This window comes from Cheilinus undulatus, linkage group 11 (assembly GCF_018320785.1).
Source record: "Cheilinus undulatus linkage group 11, ASM1832078v1, whole genome shotgun sequence".
NCBI lineage: Eukaryota > Metazoa > Chordata > Actinopteri > Labriformes > Labridae > Cheilinus > Cheilinus undulatus.
Genome location: NC_054875.1, coordinates 2801627 through 2821816, shown reverse-complemented (window position 1 = coordinate 2821816; position 20190 = coordinate 2801627).

The following is a 20190-nucleotide window of genomic DNA, read 5'->3' as shown; positions in this document are numbered from 1 at the left end:
ATTAAATGTCTTAAGTTATAGTCCATAAAAAGTCCTCACATTTTAGTCTTTACTTTTAGTCCAAGCGTTTATTTTTAGGAAGCAACATGAACATGAACAGTTGTAACTCTGACATACATCATCATATTGGAGACAAAATTCATGCGCTTCATATCAGTCTGGGCTTTAATACATTCACACTTGAAAATTTTAATAAACTTGCAGCACCACCTTCTGGCAACAGGAAGTCACTGCTTTAGAATTTCACATTACTATTGCTAAATGGTTGGCCAAATCCTGCTGAAAAGGCACATTCTCAGATATGGACTTTACACATATTTGCAAGTCAAAAGTCTACGTGAAAAGGTGTGGCCATGGCTCTTTTTTTACCATGAAACAGGAAGTAGTTTTCACCTGCTTAATGTATTTGAACAGACATCAAACTTGGTGGAAAAATCCTCAGTGGGTAACTGAGAGGGAATGCTACAGCTTTTGTAGGTGGGTCTGGTATATTAGCTCAGTGGCACCCCTAAAAAAAATAGATTTTGGAAATTTGGTATCCATATGTATCAGGCCCAGACCTACAAAAAAGCATCTTGGACCCATGCCACCAAGTCAACAGGAAGTCCACAATTTTTAAATCCTCCCAGCCAAAATTATGTAATGCCACAGTTCACATAGTTGTCTTTCTTTTTTACCGATAAAAGTATCATCACAGCTGGAGATGCCATCTTTGGGAAGACAAGATCCAAACGGTGATATGACCTACAAACAGATCAGAGCTTAAATTAGTGCTGGGTTAGATGGGCAAAATCATTTCTATATTTAAGCAGAATGATGATACACAATAGATACAAATAACTTTTCCACCATAAAGAAAATCATGGTTGTTATAGCAAACCAGGGTGATAAACTTTGATTTAAAAAGTAAAACCAATACACATTAATAAATGTACAATATCATGGCGAGGGACTGTCCTACAGTTCAATGTTTACCTCTTTTTGGAGGTGGGGGTGATCAAAATAGTTCATTTTTTATCCTATTGACCTCCAGTGCCTTGGCAAATGTATGCAAATGAGCGCATTTTAATTAAACAGCGCATATCAATACAAAGATATTGATGATAGATTTCTGGACACATGTACCTGTATTCACCTGTAGTCTGTCCCCTTTAGACCAGAACATCAGCCTGTATGACCATGATGAAGAGCCTTAGCTACAGTAAACTGATTACGGCAGATAGTGACTCATATGAACGTTAGCAACACACATGGTAACTATACTTGGTCTTGTCTTTTGTAACCTCTGGTCTTTTGTTCTTTACTCACCGCTTATATAAACAAGAACAGAAAAAAAGCGGGGAAAAAAAATGAAAACAGCAGCCTGTGTGCAGGAAACGCAAATACTAAATTTTTAAATAAGAAGATTGGGCAGATGGACGATGAAGGTGTTTTGGTAAGTCAACAAATAATGTAAGTCACATAGACAGAAAGGGAGGGGGCAGTGTACGTAGACAAAGAAGGAGGCTGGATGATGATGATGATGATGATTGATGATGATGGTTTTACAGACAAGGATTGAAAGCAGCCATGGGCCACAGAAAACTTCCCCTACTTAACCTACTGCTGTCTTTTGTTCTTTACTCACCTCTTATATAAACAAGAACAGAAACAGCAGAAAACACCTCGGGGCAACAGACAGAGAAGTTTGCTGAGGATGTCAGAACTTTAGAGTTTTTTTTTTAATCTCTTAGTTTGGCACACAGGAATAAACGGCATAGCCTATATGAAGAGAGAGAGATTCATCTATTTAAAGAAAAAAAAAAAACGTCCCAGTAAAAGGGAACTTTCTCTCATGGAAGATAAAGGGAAGATGCTCGAGCCCCTTGACGTCTATGTGTGCACGTGCCTGGTGTCCTCATCCCAGCAGGCAGGATGAAGAAAAAGTAAAAAGGTCATGAGATTGGCACATGTAAGGTAGACACATGCAAAACAAACCAAAATAATGCACTCCAGTACTACAGAGGGTTATTTTAAATGATGAAAAACTGCAGCCAAACTCCTACAAAATCAGTTTTTCTGTTTTCCAAGTACACGTCTCCTTCACTGTTTATAGATAATGTTCAACTCTACATGCCTCTGACTCTGAAAACAGGCAGACAGACTCTATTTGACTGTGTGAAAGATGTTAAAACATGGATGACCTTGAATTTTCTAAATGTGAATGACAGTAAGACAGTTAAACATGTTTGACCAGACTGATGTGATCATGAGTAGTCTGGGCCTTCTTAGTGTTTGTTCCTCAGAGTCATGGTGTTTATTTTCATGAGGATTTGAAACGTGATAAGCAGATCTCTGCTAAAGTGGAGTTTATTTCACTGAGGCTGGTAACCAAAGTAAAGTCGGGTCTGCCTCAAAGATTTAGAGAGGCTGATGCATTTATATCATGGCTCTTTATATGTGGGTTTGGATCATTCCTCAGTCCAGAGTCTGCAGCTGGTCCAGAATCTGGGGCTGGTCTAGAATCTGGAGCTGGTCCAGAACCTGCAGCTACTTTTTTATACAGCGAAGCACTTTGGTCGATCCTGGTCGTTTTTAATGTTCTACAAATATCCGTCTGAGTTTAACGGAGAGAGAGAGGAAGGGTGTGTTAGTCTGCACCTTTAGAAGTGTGTGACGGTGCATAAACAGACGTGTTTCCAAAGCTTTTCCACAGTTCAGCCCATGTTTCTGAGTCTGTCTGATATTTGCTGAATAAAAACAAAATAGTTGCCAAATATTCGGTGAGGACTCTTTTTTTATTACCATGGTATCAGACAGCAGGGGCGGAGCTAGGTGTTGCCAACATTAGGGGCTTAGCCCAAGACTAGGGGGTCTGGGGGCATTCTTCCAGTGAGACTTTTTCCAACTGTATCCAACTGTTTTCATTGATTTGAAGCCATTTGTATTCATGGAATGCACATATTTTATTTGGAGGAACTTAATGTGTCTATTAAAAACAATTTCTGTTTTTTTTTTTTTTTTAAGATTTATTTTTGGCCTTTTTGCCTTTATTTGATAGGACAGTGGATAGAGTTGGAAACAGGGGGAGGGAGCGGGGAGAGACATGCAGGAAATAGTGCCACGGGCCGGATTCAAACCCGGGTCGCTTGCGTATATGGCATGTGCCTTAACCACTCGACTACCGGCGTGCCCAATTTCTGTTATTTTGAATTGTTGAGTATTTACTTGGCCGGCCCAAGCTTACTTGGGGCCCTAAGCAAAGTTTGACTGGGGGCCCCCCAACCGCTGATCACTGTTACTGATGCAGTCAATGCTAGATAATCTGCACATATACAACTAATGTAACCCCCAGTGGAGAAAAAATGAGGTAACAGAACTTAAGATTTTGTTCATTTTATTTCAAACCACATGATAGATATTGAGAGACTTTCAACCTATAACGTTGCATACATTACTTTAGTTAAACCTGAAGTGATTTGTCACAGTTTATTTTTTAAATAAGTTAAACTAGACTCATGCATTTGACCAGTGTGTATGAACTGTCTATCTAGTCCACTGATGATCATCCCTGTACATAATGATAGTGACTATTAGATCCCACTCTGGGCCCACTGGCATGCATGCAGTAACTGAGCTGTGAGCTGGACTGTTCTGGAAAGGACTGATTGTCTCTGGGAGATCAGGAAGTCCTCCACTCCTCTGTCTCTGCTGGGATGTTGTGGGTTTTACCTTTCTGCACACAGATGAAGAAGGTTGTCTGTCTCCCCTCTCTTTTCTGGACGGTCTGTTAGGAGACGGTTGGAGCCCCTGAAGGTCCTGAAGTCTGTAGTGGACACTTGTGAAGGAGATGGACTTCTTCCTCTTTTTCTTATCAGTCAGTCATTCTTTTGGAGACCCTCCTCATCAGCAGCATCCACACTAAAAAAAATAGAATCAATCTTTTTAATGTGTTAATGGTAAGAACTTACATTTATGGACAAAACACAGAAATCAGGGTGGGAAATTTACTAATTATATTTACTCAAGTTATTGTAATTGTGTAGCCTTTATGTGTACTTGTACTTTTTTGAATACTTTTCAAAATCACTACTTTTACTTTTACTTAAATACATTTTGAGGAGAGTATTGTACTTCACTACATTTTAAAAAGTATTAAGTACTGAGTAAAAAAACACACTAAAACCAAAATGAGGAGGTTCTAGCTTTCAGCCAACAAGAAAATGTCCTGAAGTTTGACTTTCACAGCTCATGATGTTCAGCAGAGAGAGAATAATTTCACATTTTATCCTAAAACTGCTGCTGAATTTGACTTTAGGTTAAGTCTCACCTTATAACAACAACCTGGTTATAAATTCATATTCTTTTGTAGGTGTTTCACATTAAGAAAAGATCAGATTTTACTGTATATAGCTTGTACTTTGAGTACATTTTAAATGACTTAGGCTACTTTTTCTTGAGTAGATTTACAGATTACTACTTTTACTTTTACTTAAGTATATTTTAAGTAACTTTACTTTTACTTCAGTACAATAATCTAGTACTTTCTCCACCTCTGTCAGAAATAAACCTGCTGATGTCCTACACCCTCCTTTAAAAAACATCCTCCTCTTTCAACATCACGTTTTAGAGGATTTAGAGCCTTAAAACACAAAACAGAAGGCTATAGTTCATTTATTTACATGCTTAAACCCAGTACTCGAGTTGAGGGGGGGTGGCATCCCCCCTGAAATAAAAATGGTCAAAACCATCCCCCTTCTAAAACGGTCATCCTCCCTTTCCATCCCAGAGACATTTTTATCAATGAATGTGGAAATATTACTACTATTCTAACACTGGAAATATTACCACCATTACAACATTAAGGGGGCTTTGCTCACATTTACACCCGCTAACTAGCCTGTCTGGTAAATATAATCGAGGTAATGTAGATACAATGTTGACCAAACAAAAACTTTACCTGGACGCTACGTTAGTAAATCAACCCTCACCATATCTGTTTTTGGAAATCAGCGCCATCCATGATTAATGAGGTGCTGCTGAATGCGCTCTCTCTCTCTCTCTCTCTGTCTCTCTCTCTCTCTCTCTCTGTCTCTCTCTCTCTGTCTCTTTCTCTCTCTGTCTCTCTCTCTGTCTCTCTCTCTCTCTGTCTCTCTCTCTCTCTCTCTCTCTGTCTCTCTCTCTCTCTCTGTCTCTCTCTCTCTCTGTCTCTCTCTCTGTCTGTCTCTCTCTCTCTGTCTCTCTCTCTCTCTCTGTCTCTCTCTCTCTCTCTCTCTCTCTCTCTCTCTCTCTCTCTCTCTCTCTGTCTCTCTCTCTCTCTGTCTCTCTCTGTCTCTCTCTGTCTCTCTCTCTCTCTGTCTCTCTCTCTCTGTCTCTCTCTCTCTGTCTCTCTCTCTCTCTCTCTCTCTGTCTCTCTCTCTCTCTCTGTCTCTCTCTCTCTCTCTGTCTCTCTCTCTCTCTCTCTCTCTCTCTCTCTCTGTCTCTCTCTCTCTCTCTGTCTCTCTCTCTCTCTCTCTCTGTCTCTCTCTCTCTCTGTCTCTCTCTCTCTCTGTCTCTCTCTCTCTCTCTGTCTCTCTCTCTCTGTCTCTCTCTCTCTCTGTCTCTCTCTCTCTGTCTCTCTCTCTCTCTCTCTGTCTCTCTCTCTCTGTCTCTCTCTCTGTCTCTCTCTCTCTCTGTCTCTCTCTCTCTCTCTGTCTCTCTCTCTCTGTCTCTCTCTCTCTGTCTCTCTCTCTCTCTCTCTCTGTCTCTCTCTCTCTCTCTCTCTCTCTCTCTCTCTGTCTCTCTCTCTCTCTCTGTCTCTCTCTCTCTCTGTCTCTCTCTCTCTCTCTCTCTCTGTCTCTCTCTCTCTCTCTCTCTGTCTCTCTCTCTCTCTCTGTCTCTCTCTCTCTCTGTCTCTCTCTCTCTCTGTCTCTCTCTGTCTCTCTCTCTGTCTCTCTCTCTCTCTCTCTCTCTCTCTCTCTCTCTGTCTCTCTCTCTCTCTCTGTCTCTCTCTCTCTCTGTCTCTGTCTCTCTGTCTCTCTCTCTCTCTCTCTGTCTCTCTCTCTCTCTCTGTCTCTCTCTCTCTCTGTCTCTCTCTCTCTCTCTGTCTCTCTCTCTCTCTCTCTCTCTCTCTCTCTCTCTCTCTCTCTCTCTCTCTCTCTCTCTCTCTCTCTCTCTCTCTCTCTCTCTGTCTCTCTCTCTCTCTCTCTCTCTCTCTCTGTCTCTCTCTCTGTCTCTCTCTCTCTCTGTCTCTCTCTCTCTCTCTGTCTCTCTCTCTCTCTCTGTCTCTCTCTCTCTGTCTCTCTCTCTGTCTCTCTCTCTCTCTCTGTCTCTCTCTCTCTCTGTCTCTCTCTCTCTGTCTCTCTCTCTCTCTCTCTCTCTCTCTGTCTCTCTCTCTCTGTCTCTCTCTCTCTCTCTCTCTCTCTGTCTCTCTCTCTCTCTCTCTCTCTCTCTCTCTCTCTGTCTCTCTCTCTCTCTCTGTCTCTCTCTCTCTCTGTCTCTCTCTCTCTCTCTCTCTGTCTCTCTCTCTCTCTCTGTCTCTCTCTCTCTCTGTCTCTCTCTCTGTCTCTCTCTCTGTCTCTCTCTCTCTCTCTGTCTCTCTCTCTCTCTCTCTGTCTCTCTCTCTCTCTGTCTCTCTCTCTCTCTCTCTCTCTCTCTCTCTCTCTCTCTGTCTCTCTCTCTCTCTCTCTCTCTCTGTCTCTCTCTCTCTCTGTCTCTCTCTCTCTCTGTCTCTCTCTCTGTCTGTCTCTCTCTCTCTGTCTCTCTCTCTCTCTCTCTCTCTCTCTCTCTCTCTGTCTCTCTCTCTCTCTCTCTCTCTCTCTGTCTCTCTCTCTCTCTGTCTCTCTCTCTCTGTCTCTCTCTCTCTCTGTCTCTCTCTCTCTCTGTTTCTCTCTCTCTCTCTCTGTCTCTCTCTCTCTCTGTTTCTCTCTCTCTCTGTTTCTCTCTCTCTCTGTTTCTCTCTCTCTCTCTCTGTCTCTCTCTCTGTTTCTCTCTCTCTCTCTGTCTCTCTCTCTCTCTGTCTCTCTCTCTCTCTGTCTCTCTCTCTCTCTCTCTCTGTCTCTCTCTCTCTCTCTCTCTCTCTCTCTCTGTCTCTCTCTCTCTCTGTCTCTCTCTCTCTCTCTGTCTCTCTCTCTCTCTGTCTCTGTCTCTCTGTCTCTCTCTCTCTCTCTCTCTCTCTCTCTCTCTCTGTCTCTCTCTCTCTCTGTCTCTCTCTCTCTCTCTCTCTGTCTCTCTCTCTCTCTGTCTCTCTCTCTCTCTGTCTCTCTCTCTCTCTGTCTCTCTCTCTCTCTCTCTCTGTCTCTCTCTCTCTCTCTGTCTCTCTCTCTCTCTCTCTGTCTCTCTCTCTCTGTCTCTCTCTCCTGAGCAGCACAGAAACTCTAATCACGTGTGTCCTGTATATCCACCTGTTATTCTGCAGCTCTCTTGTCAAAAGTCAGCTTCTGCTCTAGTAGAGGCTATAGTAGATCCTTTAGTTTGTGAATTTATGGTCAAACTCCGTAAAGCTCCCGCGCTGGTTCTGATTGACGTCGTAGAACTTCCTCGCGCTGATCAGCTGTTTTAAAATCAGATCGCGGGTGAAAAACAAATAAAGAAAACCTTTAAGGTGATAAAATAAATCCTACTGATAATGACAGAGACAGAAACATAGTGAGAAAGGTACAGAAGCAAAATGGATGAGCTGCTGTGTGAGGGAAGGCGGGGGTATTTGGGGCAAGACCACTGGTTTATGCTAGCGTAATTCTGAGGGAAAAACCCAAATAAAACAGAGCTAAAACATGTGGGATTAATGTTATGATGAAAATAAGTTTTGAAAAAGTCAGATAGACATTGAAAATATTATCTTTATCATTGCAACAAGAAATATGATCATTTAAAGCTCACAAAATGTAAGAAAATGGTCAAAAGCAGGAAAAACACGGCTCTCTATTTATATATGTAAATTCTGGACCTAGCTAATTCTGAAACCCTGGCTACAGCCCTGACCATCCCCCTGATATGTTTTTACGACTCGTGCTGTAAAAACGCGTGCTTAAGCCTCAACCATGAACCCTACTACAGTAACAATCAGCTAGTTTTATATAATAATCATTTACGTTTCAGCTCTTTAATGATCAGTATTAACATGAAATCCCCTCCCACAGTCAGATATTAGGACTTTATGCAAGCGTCGTTTTCTTCATTAAACGCTAAAATAACAGCTACAGATCTATAAAGTCACCTCATTGCTCTATAATCATGTTAATCTGGATACATTCATTAAACCGTGTCTTACCTGTGATCATATTTATCTATCCCTGTGGTCTGCAGATGCTGTCTGTGTGCATGGGGGGGTGTTGACGAGCCTGCTAACTTTTATCCTCTTTATGTCCTTTCTCCCGGGCTAAAACAGTTACCCGGACACAGTCTTCACCCAGGGTTACCAACTCCCACCTTTCTGGTGTGTGACTCGCGCTTTCACCTCCTGTCTCACGCTCACAGCCACTCAAACTATTCTCTCGCTAGAATCAAACGCTTTGGCGCTCTCAGATTACTCTCTGATTGGTGGGCAATGTTTACGGTGTTGATTGGACGGCTGCTCAGGGTAACGGCCCTAGGCCTGTGAATAACTAGCCAATCACAGGACTAGGGCTGAAGATGACGTCCAGCTGCTTCAGAACAGCAGCAAATCGCAGCAGTACCAAGGTGAATAATTAGTCAGCGTCTTATGTCATGGTTTAATTAAACAGCGGAGCCCAGGGCTTAACAAACTATATAATAATTGTTTTGAATAAATCAGTGATACCCAACCCGCGGCTCTCGAGCCGCATGTGGCTCTTTAGTGACCAGTTGCTTCCTTTAAGAAAATCCTCCTGAAATCCTCTATAAATATGTAAACTGTCAGCAGTAAAGACTCACTGCAATAAGTCATATCAATAAATCTAAGTCCACAGAAAGAAGACAGACTTTAACTTACAAATTCAAATGAAAACTTGTGTTTTATTACCGCCGGGTGAGCCCGGGACGGCGGACCGTGCGTAAAAGAGCGCAGAGGAAGTCCGCTGGTGCGTCTCTTCCGTCGGTTAGCAGAGGTGTGCTGTCCTGTCTCGTGTTCAGGGTGAAGCTTCTAATGCCTCGTTTTAACACATTTCTACAGTCACTCCCTGCCGATGCTCTCCCATACTCGTATTTGATGATGACTTTTGCGATGCGCATCATCACCAACGAGCCAAACACACACGGATCACATCTTAAAACAATATAAAACTGAGTAAAACTTGTCCAAACGTGGATGGTTTATTTGATCTTAAACGTACTAATGATGAATACTGTCAAAAGGACAGACACAGAAAAATGAAAGCAACAAACTGGCAGAAGGATCTGTGAGGGGAGCTGCAGGTGTGAGGCAGGGCCAGTTTTAGCCATTTGGAGGCCCAGGGCAAAGACCACTATGGGGACCCTCCCCCTTTAGCTAAAAACGATAATAATGAGAGGGAAAAAATAGAAAGCATAACTTTAAGTGAACAGAGTCATAGAACTACAGTAAATGTCCAAATATGGAAATAAATACCCAAACAGACTCCCATGATTCATCAGCTCTTTGAAAAGCTCCTTATAGCTCTGAGTCAGCACATTCTGATATTTTAAAGACTTTAGTCCAGGTGGAGCTTATAAAAATAAAAACATGCTTATTATCAGTGAAATATCTTTTCTTCTGTACAGACATTTTTATGTATTTCATCCCATCAAACAACGCAATAATCCACCAGTTCACTGTTTTATTTCAACTATGGATAGATTGATCATCAAATGCCTGGTTTTGGATTGTGGCTCCTGCAATGGTATTTTTAAGACTGTGGCTCCTGGGTAGATGAAGGTTGAGTACTGCTGGAATAAATGCTCTGTAAAGTACAAAGGATATTAGCTGAACGGGCTAACAGTTAGCATTAGCTAGCTTACGTTAATGTGACCAAACGTCCTCTTTTGCTCCAGTAGTAGGAAGTTTTTCTGTGCAGTTGATAATGTGGCCACAATGTATGTTTTGAAGAAAGACTTACCAACTGTGTTACTGCAGATGAGCGTACTGAAATACTTTAAGAAGGTGAGAGAGAGGGAGAGAGACGAGGGACTGGCGCTAGCAGACAGAGGCAGCAGGAATGGGACATCGTCAGAAGAGAGGAAAATAAAGATGATAAAACTCAGGTACAGTCTTCAGAAATGAGACCATCGCAGGTGAACTAAGCTCACAACACCATCTAAGATTTCAGAAGTGGCCGACCTAACAAGTTTTTATCCCCAGTTAAATTTATGGCATTGTGAGCATGGCCTCTGCGGTCCATATCTATTTTATTCAAGGTTTGCTAGCAAATAACAAAGCACAGTAAATTGTTGTTTATCACACTCATATCCTTCAATAGTTGTTGCTATTATGTGTGTGTGTGTGTGTGTGTGTGTGTTAGGGCCTGTGTAAGACACATACTTATAGGAATCCCCCGATGTCAAACATGGACTCAAACTATTGAATCTGAGGTGGGGCTCTGTTTCTTCCTGACCTTTACTCTCAGCACCTCATTCCCTTCCCAGCCTGGCTGATCTCACGATAGTTTGCTTCTGAACAGCTTGTGAACATTCACTTCTTTGTTCTTGGGGGCCCTCCGGTTACGACCGTGCCTTAAGCAGCCGCTTGTGTCGCTTATGCCTCGGGCCGGCTCTGATTTACCTTATCTCATAATAAACACATAAGTGTTAAATTTACACCTGTAACCCTATTATGCTTGTTTTTAAATTTTCCCAAGGCAAATAGCATAAAAGAATTTCAAATTGGACTCATCATACAGCGACTATCTTCCTCCTCTAATCTTCAAATCTCTCCCCTTCTCTCTCTGCTCCTCTCTTTTACTCCTGGATGGAAGTTTGCTCCACTGAAAGAAGAAAAAATAAACCAGGAGTTTTAGATTGATGACCATGATACCACCACTAAAAGATCCAGTTTTACATGCATCTTAGTCTCATCAGCTCTTGGCTCCTCTGTTATCCTTTCTGTCACTCAGCTCTGTTATCTGATCAACAGTTTCATCTTCTGCCTCTTTGTCTTCACCTGATTTTAAAGCCACTGGTGACTTCACCTCCTCTTCTCTCCTTCCTCTCTCTCTTTTACTTCATGATTCCTCAAATCTGAATTCAACCTCAGGCTTTTCTCTGATCATTCTGCTCTCCTCCTCTCTTGGCTCATCACACATTTCCTCCCTGTTTCTTTCTCTGATGTCAGTCATTTCACTCTTTCTCCTGGAGAATCTTCTTCTGTAAGGGTTTATCCGTCCTTTCCTCATATTTTCATCATAACTGTCCTTAACTCAGCACCTGTATTTATTTGATCCTTTCCTTTACCTTATTCTGAACTTAAAACTACCAAAAAGTCAATCACATGTACAGTAGTTAGGGAGGCATGTAGATTTACTTCAGACGTGTGGGGGTCTGGCGTTCCTCCCCCAGAAATCTTTGAGCTTCAAAAGCTTGATTTCCTATATTTTGGTGTGTTTTGCACTTTTTTTCACTAAAAATGAAGTGGCTAAATTAGCTGTGAATTTCACCTGTGTCGTTTTTTTAAAACGTGGAGGAGACGCAGGTGCGCAGGAGAGCTGAGCGGCCAGACAGAGGGATGACACACACACCAGCAGGTGTTAATGGTCAGGAAATCAGGAGGAAACCTGGTAACGACGAGCCGATGGAGCAGGAATCCCAGGCTACAGCCTCCTGCTCCGCTAACAAGGCTACTATGAAACAATGAACAGCCTTACACCTGACGCTAGAATAAGTGTTTGCCACACGTCGTTATCTGCTCCATTTACCGCTGTCTTGCTTTCTCCCTTCTTCTCTTTCTTTCCTCTCCCTGATAATTAGCTCCGCTTCATTTTGCATGTCTGACTTTGACGTTACTTTGATTGACACTTCGGTCAAGTTACTGGACGTAGGTCACGTAGCAGGGATGACATGGGGCCCCTTTAGGGAGGGTGTCCGTCTAAGATGTCATTGCAATTGGGACCACTGATTGTTTGATGGGGTTAATGGGGCAGGTCCCTGCAGTCACAACATTTTAGGACGTTATTGTGGAGTAAAGTTCGTCAGCCCTTGCGGGCCCCAAGCAGCTGCCTGCCTTGCCTGTTGGCAAGTTAACAACTTGTCAGTCAGACAACTCTGACAACTTGGTGTGTGTCTGCCTGCACTCTGCTGTAGAGAGCCTCAGAAAAGAGGAGAGGGTGTGTTTGTGGCCTCGGCTGCTGCTCTATCTGTGTGAGTTCATTGAGGCAGATACTCTGAGCCGCACGACGGATTGTTTATTAAAAGATCATGTGGACCCGATCCGAGCCTTTGGTCCCGACAATCGCTGACTGGGCCGGTTCGGCGCCCAGGCCACCGGGAAATGTCGGTGCTCCCGATGGCCAGTCCGCCACTAAAGGTTCGTTTTTGGTCGGTGAACATGGATTTATTCCGGTTAGAGAAAGCCAGGAGAAGGATTTATAGTCCAAATGCTGAACTATGATCACAGATAGACGTTGATTGAGTGTGGTTTCTAGGAGAAATTATGTTTCCGTAATGAAAACACGCTACATCCTAAATATTTAAAGCACACTGTTGACACTGTTGGCTCCATTAAAATAAGATACAAAGAGAAATAGTACTCACACGACTCCGGACGGCGACAGAAAAACCAGAGCCTTCTGAAGGAACGTTTGACATCAGTCTGTGGTTTCAGACAGTCTGAGGGACTCTAGCTGTCACTACTAGCATGCTACATGTGATTAGCTGGATTACCTTTCTAATCTTTCGACACCCTGCTCCAGCAGCAGCATGATCACTGAATATCCTCGGCCTTTTCACCTGGCACCCAGCCCAGTAAGGGTGGTTTTTTTCCACCACAGCCGAGCTGTTTGAGAGCTGGTGACGCAGCGCTGAGCCCTCCTCGATCTCTCTCCACTGTCTGGTCTGAAAGCAAAAATCAAACTGTACGCAGACAGCGCTGCAAGCTGCTCTTTTTTCTTTCTCCCCTCACACCCCATGATCAGTAAACAAGCAATAATTCTCACTTATCACCAAAATGAGAGGATTTTCCTGCATACAAGTTACAGAACAGTCTCCTTATTATTGATGTGTGGGACTCTAAAGAACAGAAAATGAACACTATCATATTATCTGACTGGGCAGTGAGGCCGGAATGCTTTACTAGCCCAGTTAATGAATTAAAGACTGACTTCGTCATGGAGAATAAATGTTTCAAACATCTCCAGCATTTTATTTGTTTGAAAGTCTAGGATTGTCTATAAGGAGGGTTATCAAAGTGTAGGAAAGTGAGCCTCCCTCAAGAGAAAATCATTTATTCCGTGGACCCCCACCACCATAAAAATATGATTTTAAGGACATTATTTTCAAACATTTATGTCTCATCGTAAGACAACTTTATTTAAACATTTTATATATTTTTTTATTATGTTCAGCATATTTTTTTAAACATCCATCTCTCCAAGGCAACCAGTTAATTTGGTTTCAGTGATGAACTTATTGCCATAATGACCTGATTTTTATGCCCTATCTTCTTATTTAGTGGGATCTATGAGTTTGCATCAGTGCAGATGATCCAGGATTGCATAACAGCAGATCATCCTCTACCTTCAGCCTTGCCTGGTTATCACTTTTGGTCATTGCTGGTGCAAAAAAACTGCGGTTGGGGATGCAGAAAACATCAGCAAAGCCGCTGTTTGCCGTGCAGTACGGAAAGCGTATCTTGCGCTGAAGACTTTTTGAAACGTCTTTATTATACTTCCCCTGGCCATGTCAGAGTTAACTTTATAAAGACGACTTTTATGGAATAGCAGGTAAGTGAGTTAAACTAATATGACCATTAAAACAAAAAATATATATATTTCTTTAATTTTAGCATGTATATTTTTTATGCAGAGTTTCCCAACGTTATCGGCGCAGTGGACTGCACACATTCCCATCCAAGCACCCTCGAAAAGGTTTTCACAGCATCAACGTACAGGTAGGCTGCCTATGACGTCATTCAACAACCAATAATGTTTGGATAGCAATTATGTCTTAACTGCAATAGGCTGGGCTACTGTGCTGTATTTCTTTATTTTAAAGACGTACAGGCAGCATTTACACGATTAATGTCGAAAATTAAAAAAAAGTGAAGCCATACATTTACGAGAACATTCATTACGAGAACAAGTCATTATGTAACTGTAGATCAGCCACATTTATAGCAGTAGACCCCCCAGGAATAAAGTGGTATCCTCCTTATTTACTTACTTACAGCTTACAAAACAAATAATGAAGAAAGTTTAATGAATTGTTTGTTTTTGTTGGTCCAGCTGGGGGGGGGGGGTTAGTTTTTAGACTTCATGACAAAGCTTGAGGTGTTAAGGAGACTTTGCTTTAGGCATATACTTACATCCAGCTGTCGGTCAAGCAACTTGATTTCCATCTGAAGCTTCCTCATCTTCACCTGTCTGTAGACCATTTCTGTCAGCAGGTAGATTATAGACATTTTGGATTTTTTCCTCAGTCTGTCTGAAATACAGTCTTGATTTAGTTGTCAGATGGTCAGCTCCTCACCAACTTAAAGATATTCTTACTACAGTGTGAGTGTATGGAGTTGTACTCACTGCACCATCTCTAGCAGTGTGAGAGGGCCAGGCTCTGCTGGATGTGGTTCAGAACTCCCCTAAGAAAATAAGGAATGGATTGATTTAGTCCAAATACCACCCACAAGGATTGAGATGTGAGGATTACGGTCCCTGCCACTGCCAGCATGTTCAGAAGAGCAGCTGCCTCCAGCTACACCCTCAATTATAGGCCTGCCTCGGTTGTGCTGTAGCAGGGGTAAAGTCTAGAGCAGGCCTATTCAATCGGAGGCCCGGGGGCCACGTGCGGCCCTGAACCAGCCCCCAAGTGGCCCAGCCTGTGGTCATGACAGAGACCTGTCATCACAAGTTTTCATAAATTCACACAATATTTCAGATGGACAGAAGTGGCCCCAAAGTACCAGGTATAAAACACACCCTTTTCAACTGTAGCTACAACTGTGCAAGTTTAGTTTTTATGCAGTTTATGCCAAGGTAAGATGTGACCAGTGTATATGTGTGTGTGTGTGTGTGTGTGTGTATATATATATATATATATATTTTTTTTTTTTTTTACAAAATTATATTTTATGTTTTCATTCTATTTAATTTATTATTATTGAAGTGAAAAAAAAACGTTTGTATTACCTCAGGTTATGTCCAAATACAGCTCTGCTGTTGTGTTTTTAAGCACTTTTTGATTTGCTTTTGTTCGTGTTGCCAAATTAAAAAGGGAGACTAAGTGTAAAAAGTGAATCTCTTTAAATCAAATTTAACTGTATTGGTTCAAAATTTGACATTACTAGCTGCTTACTGGGCGCTGAACATGTCCGGCCCAGAAACGTTTCTTGACTTTAAAATTTGGCCCAGTTGAATTTGTAGTTGAATAGCCCTGTCCTAGGCTACAGCCGCATACAGCAATGAATAACTACAGGCATGTTGTCCTTACTGGCGCATTTATCTCCGCAGTCTTTTGCCAAGCTGCTTGTCTGGCCTTCGCTGCAGAGGTGTTGGGTTTCTGAGTTCTAATGTTTTTGTACGTTTGAACTCCTCCAGATTTATTTGCTGCTCTAGTTGGGAGTAAATTGTTGCTCTTTCCTTATTCGCCATGAATTATGACGGACAATCGTGATTTCTGTGATCCGCGCAGTTATCCTGATCACTCGTGTCTGGTTCCAATTAGCTCCGATTATTTGAAACACGTACGAGGAAAGGAGCCCTGCTGAAGGAAAGGGTTTCAAGAAAAGACAAAAATGCATTATTATTTTTTTTATTTTTGTACAAGTTAATAAATCTTTGAACAGACTGTTCTCTACATAAAGAATCAAACCAACCTACCCTCTAAACTGTATTAGACCAATGATTAAATCCAACAATGAGACTGAGAGCATCTGCTCTCCTCTACTGCTCACTTTATTTATTTTACTGGAGAAAACAACAGAAACACTGAAAATCACTGCAAAAATATTATTGACAAAATGGAAATAGCATAATGAGACATGATTAAAATATAAATGATCTGAGCTTCTATAGCCAAGCAACAGAAAACAGAATATCCTTATATTAATGATCCATTATTATTATTATTATTATTATTATTATTATTATTATATTATTATTATTTCTATCATTATTATTAGTTCAATGCTTGTTATTATTGTTGTTGTTATTATTATTATTATTATTAATATTATATCTATCATTAATCTTATTGTTGTTCTTATTATTATTTCTATCATTACTATTACTTCTACCGTTTTTATAATTATTGTTGTTACTATTATTATTATTATGTCTATTATTATTATTATTTCTATCGTTTTTATTATTGTTGTTTTTATTATTATTATTATTATTTCTATCATTAATATTATTGTTGTTATTATTATTACTTCTATCATTATTATTATTTCTATCGTTTTTATAATTATTGTTGTTACTATTATTATTATTATGTCTATTATTATTATTATTTCTATCATTAATATTATTGTTGTTATTATTATTACTTCTATCATTATTATTATTTCTATCGTTTTTATAATTATTGTTGTTACTATTATTATTATTATGTCTATTATTATTATTATTTCTATCGTTTTTATTATTGTTGTTTTTATTATTATTATTTCTATCATTAATATTATTGTTGTTGTTATTATTACTTCTATCATTATTATTATTTCTATCGTTTTTATAATTATTGTTGTTACTATTATTATTATTATTATTTCTATTATTATTATTGTTATTATTTCTATCGTTTATATTATTATTGTTGTTGTTATTATTATTAACACATCTATTATTATTATATTTCTATCGTTTTTATTATTATTATTATAATTATTATTATTATCTTCATCATTATTCATATTTCTATTATTATTATTTCTATCATTAATATTATTATTGTTGTCATTATTGTTATTATGATTATTATCATTATCATCTCTCTTTATCCGCCTCTCTCTCTCTCTCTCTCTCTCTCTCTCTCTCTCTCTCTCTCTCCACGTTTAGTAAACAAACAATAATTCGCGCTTATCACCAAAAGAAGAGGACTCTCCTGCCTCCAGGTTAGAGGGCAGTCTCCTTATTACTGATCTGTGGGTCAGACCCCGCGAAGAGCTTGAAGGTGGGCTGACAGGGCCGTTAGAGAGCGGCTCAGCGGCTCAAACACAGCGCGTGCTCGTAGTGAGAATACGGATCAAAATGAACGTCCTGAACTTTAACCTAGAAAACAACACAGATGCTGAAGAGCAGGGATGTGCTGGCAGTCTTTAGAAGCTTTCATTAAAATGGCGATGCCGTCTGTGTAGAAGTTGCTGTCAGCGAGTCCGACTTCCCGACGCTTCGTCATACTTCCCCCCGCAGATCATGCGCCTTTCCCCGGCCAGAGAGAGCGAGACGCCCCGCTGGTGAATGTGCTTAGCTGTAAAACAGGCGTTGATGTCCCCGACAACAAATAACAGTCCTAAAAAAACATCTTTTGATCTGAAAATAACTTTTGGTCACTATCATACTGCTGCTGGCCGTTTGTTGTAGCTTTACGTAGCTATTCTGTTGTTCCAACGCCGTCTCCGGTGCAGCATAGACATGATAGAAGACATATATGATATTAGTATGGATATGTTCAATATCATATTATGTAGATGGGTTGTAGCCCCTCATAGAAGCTCTTCTACACAGTCTCCAACTGTGTCTGCGGGATTTAAGAGATTAAATCCATGGACATAGATCCGATAATAAACACATTTTTTATGCAATATTGATCATATAGCCTATCGCAGCTAGCTCTAATGGGGCCAACAATCGCAGATCCCAGAATGCTTTGCAGGTCATTTTGTCTACTAATTACAGACTTTGTGATGTCCTGCAAAGCATTCTGGGATCTGACATCTAAATTTTGACACTGAAATGAAAAAAAAAAAACATGTTTAAGTCTTACTTCCTGCGCTGTGATTGTTAAGTTGTGTCAGTAAAATGTTTTTTTCTCTTCCTTTGTTTTTTCACTTTGTTCCCAACAGCTGCAGGATCTAGCTCATGTTGGACCATAAGGACAGAGTTCATGCAGTTTTTCTCTTTATTAAATGTTTGAAACATATTCCTGTGTTTTTAGGCCTTCACAAGTTCTCCAGTGGCTGCTTCAACATGAAGAGGAAGAAGACAAAACATCCTTCAAGAATACAAAATCTATCAATACAAGCTAAGTATATTTCTTAGTAGACTGTTGAAATGTATTTTTTATGCTACTTAGTACTTGAGAAATACACACTTCTATTCCATCATTATTCTTTTCCTTCATAACCAATCAAGTAGATTCATGACACCATTTGTTTTATATTGTAAGCAGAGCAGTGTAATTACAATCACACATCACTTAATTGCGCAGCACTACCTAGAACCTAATTGTAGGCTGTTATTATTTTTGGTTTTAAATGCAGTGCTTGTAAATAAACACTTTTATATTGTAATAGAGCTACTCTTAGGCCACTTTAAAAAAAAAGACCTCCATATCAGTTCTCTTGTGGTATGAGTTTCTTTTTCTTACTGTCTTATCTCAAAAGCTCCAAGAAAATGTTTGCTTACTGACATTTCTTTCTACAAAATTTTCGCCGTAGTATCAGCACAAAACACAAGTAACTGTCTTTACTGTAACTGATTACAAGTTAAGGATACGATGGGTATAAAAATGTATGAAGAGGGTCTTAAAAAGTATCAAATCTAGTGTCAGATTAGCTGTGAATACCCTGTTGTAGTCATGATTCATGGTTGAATGTCCACTTCTTGTTTTCTTGTTTTTCTGTCTTTTCTTCTTGTTTTATCCCGTCTGTTTTAGGGAGCCTATTTTAACATCTGGACCGGGACAGTGCATCTATACTAGTCTTTTTGTTAACTCTGAATATTAAACACACTGCAACATGTCAAAAAGAGTTAGGGTTAGGTTTTTATTTGAAATAAAAGTTTATTTTGAATGCTGTGTGGGACTATATTGTGATCAGCAAAAATATGGTATTTTAAAAATAAAGTGATGATCGTCTTGTAATAAAGCAGTAAATAAGGCTATATTGTGAACATAAATGATGTCTAAAATAAGTCTCAGATGCTGAAACCATACCGACCATTTTTGAACTGTATCTGCTCCTTGTGTAGACGTTAGAACTGAACATCCAGAGGACGCCTTAAAAACTTTCATTCTGCACCCTCTGAAGACATTTCTACGTCAGACCAAGACGTCGTTTTGACGTCCTCTTGTTTGCTGACATCCCTTCATTACTGCACGTGTTTATTCCATCCAGTGTGTGTGGCTTGATCATCGACAGTTTAAACTCTAAATTTGTCAGTGAGGTCTCAATAAAGTGGATCTTCTTTATTTGCCAAACTGTCATATTTACATCAACACCAGCTAAAGATGCATATTCTCACTACAGACCCCAAAATGTGTGTAAATATGAATAAAATCAGGTTTTCCCAGCCTATATTCAACTGAATACAACACAAGGAAAGATGTTTAATGTTTAAACTGATTAACTTGTTTTGGAAATGTGTACACATTCTGAATTTAAAACTTTCCAAAAAAGAGTGGACTCTGGCATGTTTATCACTGATACACTTTTTTCTGACACTTTATAAGCATTTAGGAAGGGAAGGCTTTATTGCTGAAGTATTCAAGCACAATTTTTGTCATTGCAAGCCAGTAAAGACTTTATGATGCAAGGTTGTTACAGTTAACTAAAACTAACTAAATAACTAAAACTTAAATTCAAAAATCATTTTAGTTATCTCAAATATCTAGTTATCTGAAACTAAATAAAAACTAAGCTTTATGGAAAAAAAAGAAAAGTAACTAAAACTGTAAAGTGCACTAACAAACTAACTAAAATAAAATAGAAATGGAGACAAAATCTCCTTAGTTTTAGTCTTTGACACAACCAGACTGACTGACACCTACACACAAGTCTGGGGAGGGTAAAATGGCCTGATCTGATTGGTTAAGACTTCACATAGTGGTAGTTTTATGTCTGGAGTTTTATTCTAACATCATCATTAAGTAAATAAAATGATAAGTGAAGGGTAGCCTGTTTGAATATGTTTTTAAAATGTATGATGCTCCCTCAGCCCCGACATCTAT